General features: G+C 39.8%; 1 long non-coding RNA gene across 1 annotated transcript; it reads right to left on the bottom strand.

Moving 5' to 3' along the window:
* Positions 1 to 1,504: 1,504 nt before the first annotated feature.
* Positions 1,505 to 3,313, bottom strand: LOC115400450 (uncharacterized). Its single transcript, XR_003932796.1, has 3 exons — positions 3,183 to 3,313; positions 2,154 to 2,662; positions 1,505 to 1,654 (listed from the first exon to the last, which is right to left on the bottom strand). It is a non-coding gene; the product is annotated as an uncharacterized LOC115400450 (long non-coding RNA).
* Between the last annotated feature and the right edge of the window lie 2,462 nt (positions 3,314 to 5,775).

Raw genomic sequence — 5,775 nt, 5'->3', positions numbered from 1 at the left:
TGTGTTTTTTTTTCTTTTTTCTTATCACTTGACAATTGTCCTATTACATTGGTTTTTTTTCCCTTGTTTGGGTGTGTAATTACATGTATTTTTGCACAACTTTTAAAAACTGCTTATTTTTAAACATTTGAAGGTCTTGTGAATGTGACATCCAAAAACAGATGTGTCCTATCTGTTCAGTTGTACACTTGTTTTTATGTAGATATTACTTATGCTAGTTGAAAAATGTCATGTATCAAATCTTATATCATTTGATCTCAGCATACTTGATTTTTATACATACATGGTTTTTACACATCTGAACTGTTCCTAAATGATGCTGAACATCTGGAGTGCTCTTCAGTGGTGCCGGTGGATCCAGTGAGCAGGAGGGAACAGAGTGACGCCATGCTGCTTTCAATCAGGCCATTCTGGATTCTGATAGGACCTGCTCAACACGGAGAAGGCTGGGAACCATGAGAACCATTAATAACAGAACTGTGGATTTCTGAACCCTTTTGACTCTATCTGGTTATTATATTATGGTCACTTTATGATCACCAGTCAATCATAGACACTATTATACACTCATTCTGTTGCACTAAAACATCTGTATATATTTGTATATATTATAGCTCCTGTTATATTTTAGTAGTAGTAGTGTTATATTTTAGATCTGTTGTATATTAAGTCTGGCCTTTTCTTCTTTTAAATTTCTATAACTTATTCTTTATTTTCAAATTTCCAAATTTTTTGCACCCGTTTTTTCTACGAGCCTCCATGACCAAGTGTCTCCATGGTGAGATGAATACAGTATATTCTGTTCTATATGAATCATAGATTTGCCCATACCTGGGTAACATTCATAAATTCCTCTGACAGAACAGTTTGCTGTCAGAGGAGGTTTACAGTTTCAAACTAGTCTTAGGAATTGTGCAGGCTGCATGCTTGTCAACATGAGGCCAGCTCAAAAAAGTAGGTTGATAACAGGAATATTGTTTAATAAGGCTGTATAAGTGACAGTTGTTTAAAGATGTAACGGGGTAAGATTAAATCAGCACTGGCTTCTCCCTACATGTACATGACTCTGGCTCCACCTCACCTTTGGCTCTTCAACAGTCAGACTGAAGTGTGTTTCCATAAAGCAGCCTGTTCCTGTAATGTGTCTCAGTGCAGAGTTATCTGGATTGAAGTTCATGATAATCACCATATAAAATATTCAAAACACCACATGCAACCTTTACAAATGAAGTTATTTAATCTCCATTCAGCACCACGACTTAGAAGGAAATGCCAAATGCAAAAACACTGCTGTGCTTGTGTTGAGCAAGAACCAGTGAATTCAGACACATACAGGGTGAAAACTGTTTTTATTGGAAAGGACATCAACACCACCAGTTGTTGAGTTACTCCTGTGGGTTCTCGGGGTCTGGACCTGCAGAGAGACCCACTGCAGGGACATCTGAAGGCCTGGCTCTGCTGCTGCTGAGAGGACAAATCAGCCTCATTCAGCCTCACTGCTTTGCTTCATCTTCAAGGAACTGCAGGTTCAGACGCTGCTCCTCCTGCTGCTCCTCCTGATGGACATGCCGTTCATCACGCTGCAGCTCCCAGCTCACCTGAAGCCTAGATTTCTCTCAGGGGCTCCGTCAGGTCTGGTTGGTGCTCCAGCCTCCTCCAAGTTAAAAAGCAAAGAGGGAAAGAGAGCAGTTAAGCAAGGCACTGCCACCCACACCCTGCATCCACCCATCAGACCCTCTGGTGGCAGCTGGTGGAGACGTTCCTGGACAGTAACATTGCTGGATGTTATTCAGGGTGTAACTATAGATTTGCAGTCAGCTGATAGGCCACACTCTGCAATGGATTTAATATTATCTGTTGTCATTTATCCAGATGTTTTTGTTACTTCAACAGTTTGTCTTCACTATAACACTGGACGAGAGAGACAGCTGTTCAGCGTAAACATCCACAGTTCACAGAGCAAACTGGAGTTGCAGAAACAGCAGCGTAGACTTATTTCAGTGCTCTGTATCCATTGTGCTGTCCACTGGGTCCTGTATCCAGCTGGAGCAGCAGTGGTGAACGGATCTATGTGCTTTTACTTGATAGAATACCAGTATGGATGCTGAATGGTTCACTGCAGTATCTACAACATGAACAAGGCTGCAGCTTACCTCCGAGCTGCTGGGGCTTCATAACACAGGACAGTCCGGCTGGAGATGGAGTGGATGCTCCATCCTGCTCCTCCCTCCTCCACCCTGGGCCAAGAGGAGGACTCCTGGTCCAGGAGGGACTCCTGTCCTCCTGCAGAAACGTTACACAGACCACACTTCATGTAACACGACAACGCTACATGGAATATGATGTCCAACTGGGTGCAAAGCTAACTAGCTTAGCCGCGTGCTAATGCTAACCAGCTGGCGCACTGCGTGGATTCAAATTTAAGACAAAAACCACAGATTTCAGCTGTGGATCACTGCATGGTAACACTGGTGGTTGTACAGTTCAGAGTTTCAAAACTTACCATCCTCCATCTCAGCCGCCGTCCACACTACCTCCTCTGCCTTCACTCACCGGTCTATGATCATCCATGGCGTCAACCCACGGTCGGTTTTTCCTCAGGATACCACTGTGGCTATTGTGATCCTTTTTTTCTAGAATGTCACATCACTGGTTGATGCATCTGAGTACACACAATGTGTCATAAGTCATTTTACATTTTATACTTTGAAAAACAAAATCATTCAGGCCACCAGTGAACCATTCACATAAACTGTCTTGTCTGGTGGTGTAATGTGCATTACATATACTGTATGGTGGGATGTGTGTGAATGGTGTATAAAAATGTGTGTAAGAATTTTGCAATGTAGTGCATAGTTGTCTATAAAGTGATAATGACAGTTTGTCTGACGATTATGAAAAAATATTTGTGATTGACAATATTTTCAGAACTATTAAATTACTATGGGAGCTATGGCTAAAGCTACAAGTTGAGCCTGTAAACTGCTGTATTTTCGGAAAATAACTAATTTACAAAAATTCAGAACGAGGTAAGAGCTGGGTACCTTCTTTGTTGTTATTTAATCCTTTGAAATACTGTAGCTGTTCGATAGCTTAGCATGTTAGCCTGTGGTGGTTGCAAGCTACTGTTAACCTAAAACCCTGACTTTTAAACACAACAGAGACATATATGTTTGTTTTACCTCCCAGAAGGCAGTTTGATTTGTTGAGGAAGTCGGAGCGCCCTAGTCCAGCAGCAGAGGTCCTCTTCTTTGGTTATTCAAATGTTTTATTTGATTTTTCACAAAACTAAACTAAACTACATGAAAGTGCCTGTCCCAAAAAAAAAAAAAAAAAAAAAAAAAAAAGTGAAAAAGAAAAGCACAGGTCAAACAAACCACCGACTATAGATTGTAGCAGTCACTGACAGTCACAAAAAAAAAAAAAAAAAAAAAAAAAAATTAGAATACAAGGCAAGACTTAATGCATTTGACCCCTTAAATAACACCGAAACAAATCCCAGACCTCCAGATATTGCTCTCTCCGGTTCTGTAGTTTTGCCACCAATAGCTCATATGAAGTCACATCAGTCATGGACTTTACCCATTCTTGGTACTCGGGTCCATCTTGACTCCTCCAGCCACGAAGAATAACTCGAGCAGCCAAGGTGAAACCCGTTAAATCCAAAGCCACTGCGCCCTTTGAAACATTGTGTAAACATGATCTATCTCCTAAAAGACAAAGCTGTGCAGATTCTGGCACAGATGTTCCCAGCCATTGTTCCATTGTTTTATTTTTTTCCAAAATGGTTTAATTACAGGACAAGCCCACATGGCATGAAGAAATGTACCTTCATGACTACTGCATTTCCAACAAAGATTATTCTGAAGAATGCCCATTTTATAAAGACGTGAAGGTGTATAATAAAATCGATGAAGTATTTTATAATGTGTGAGCTTTCCTCGTGCTTCTCTAGTAAACCATCCCATAGTGGAAATTATTTTAAACCAAGAATCCTGTTCTATGTTCACTTCTAGATCTTTTTGCCAAATAAGCCTCAAACTCTCACTTTTATCAGACATAGCTCTAGATGCCATTTTATAAAACATAGAAGCTGACTGACACTTTTGAGATAATTTGAAATAAGTCTGCACAACATTGTCCTGCTTAGGCAGTTGCTTAAGGACATTTCTCAGACTACTTTGCATTTGTAAAAATCTCCAGAAGTCAGGTTTTTTTAGGCTGAACTGTTTTTGAAGATCCTGATACGATTTGAGTATTGTATCATCAACTAAATCTGTTATTTTAGTAATGCCCTTAGACAGCCAGGAACCCCAAACAATGACTTTACCCCCAACCTTAATGGTCGGATTATTCCAAAGTGAAGAATAGAGCTGTTTATAAGGTGAGATTTTTAAGAATTTGTGAAATTTCGTCCAAATATTTTTAGAGTGTTGTAGCACTGGATTGGTCTCCTGGCTTCCATGTGAGATTTTTTGTGATAAAACATCCAACGGACTGAAGGGGGCAGTATACTCTTCTTCAATACTCATCCACCCTGAGTTGATATCTTTGTTTTTACAGTATTTTATAAGTTTACTCATCTCAAAGGCTATATTATAAAGTTCAACATTTGGGAGTGACAGTCCGCCGTCTCTTCTTGTTACATAAAGCTTCTGCAATTTAATCCTTGACTTTTTTCCCATTCCACAGATAGTCTTTCACGATTTCATTATACTGTTTAAAGTATTCTGGAGGAATTGAGATCGGAAGCATCATTGACAAATAATTAAATTGGGGTGCAATAACCATTTTTATAGTAGTAACCTTACCCCACAATGTTAAATTCAGACTTTTCCACTTTTCCAGGCTATTCTTGATCTTATTAAGAAGCGGACTCATATTAATATGCATGATAGCTGATAGGTTTGCACATAATTTTACACCCAAGTACTTCATGCCAGAGGAGAGCCACTTAAAATTACCCGCAGCCACCATCGCTGGATGACAGGTTTTAGACACAGCCATAGCTTCTGATTTATGCCAATTGATCTTATATCCGGAAATTTGAGAAAATAAATCAACCTTATCCAGAAGAGCCTGGGTAGAGGATACAGGATCTGAAACCAAACACAAAATGTCATCAGCATACAAAAAAAGCTTATGTTCTCTTCCTCCAGCGAGAACCCCTTTAATACTCGTCTCTTTCCGTATCGCAGCAGCTAAAGATTCTATAACTAAGGTAAACAGGATAGGAGACATTGGATCCCCCTGCTTTGTACCCCTAAACAGCCTAAAAAACTGTGAGATTTGCCCATTTGTAATCACCGCTGCACTTGGTTTTGCATAAATCATTTTTATCCAACTCAAAAATTCCTTCCGAAAACCAAATTTTTCCAACACATACAATAAAAACTTCCACTCCACTCGATCAAATGCCTTCTCTGCGTCAAGCGAAAAGGCAGCCACTGGGACATCTTTATCATGATTTTGCCATATCAAATGAAGTAACCTTCGAAGATTATCAGAAGAACACCTCCCTTTAACAAAACCTACCTGGTCAGAATGAATTAGACATGGTAATACTTTTTCCAATCGCATTGATAATATTTTTGTAAGAATTTTACAATCCACATTCACCAAGCTGACAGGGCGAAAACTGCCGGGATCCAATGGGTCCTTATCCTTCTTAGGAATCAATGATATCAGTGCTTCATGAAAAGTTTCAGGCAGACATCGGATAGTTGCAGCCTCATTATAAAGCTTTGTTAGGATAGGTGCCAGAAGCTCCAAATT

The sequence above is a fragment of the Salarias fasciatus genome, chromosome 14, assembly GCF_902148845.1.
Source record: "Salarias fasciatus chromosome 14, fSalaFa1.1, whole genome shotgun sequence".
Taxonomy (NCBI): Eukaryota; Metazoa; Chordata; class Actinopteri; order Blenniiformes; family Blenniidae; genus Salarias; species Salarias fasciatus.
The sequence above is the reverse complement of the archived record's forward strand: the minus strand, read 5'-3'. Positions and strand labels throughout refer to the sequence as shown.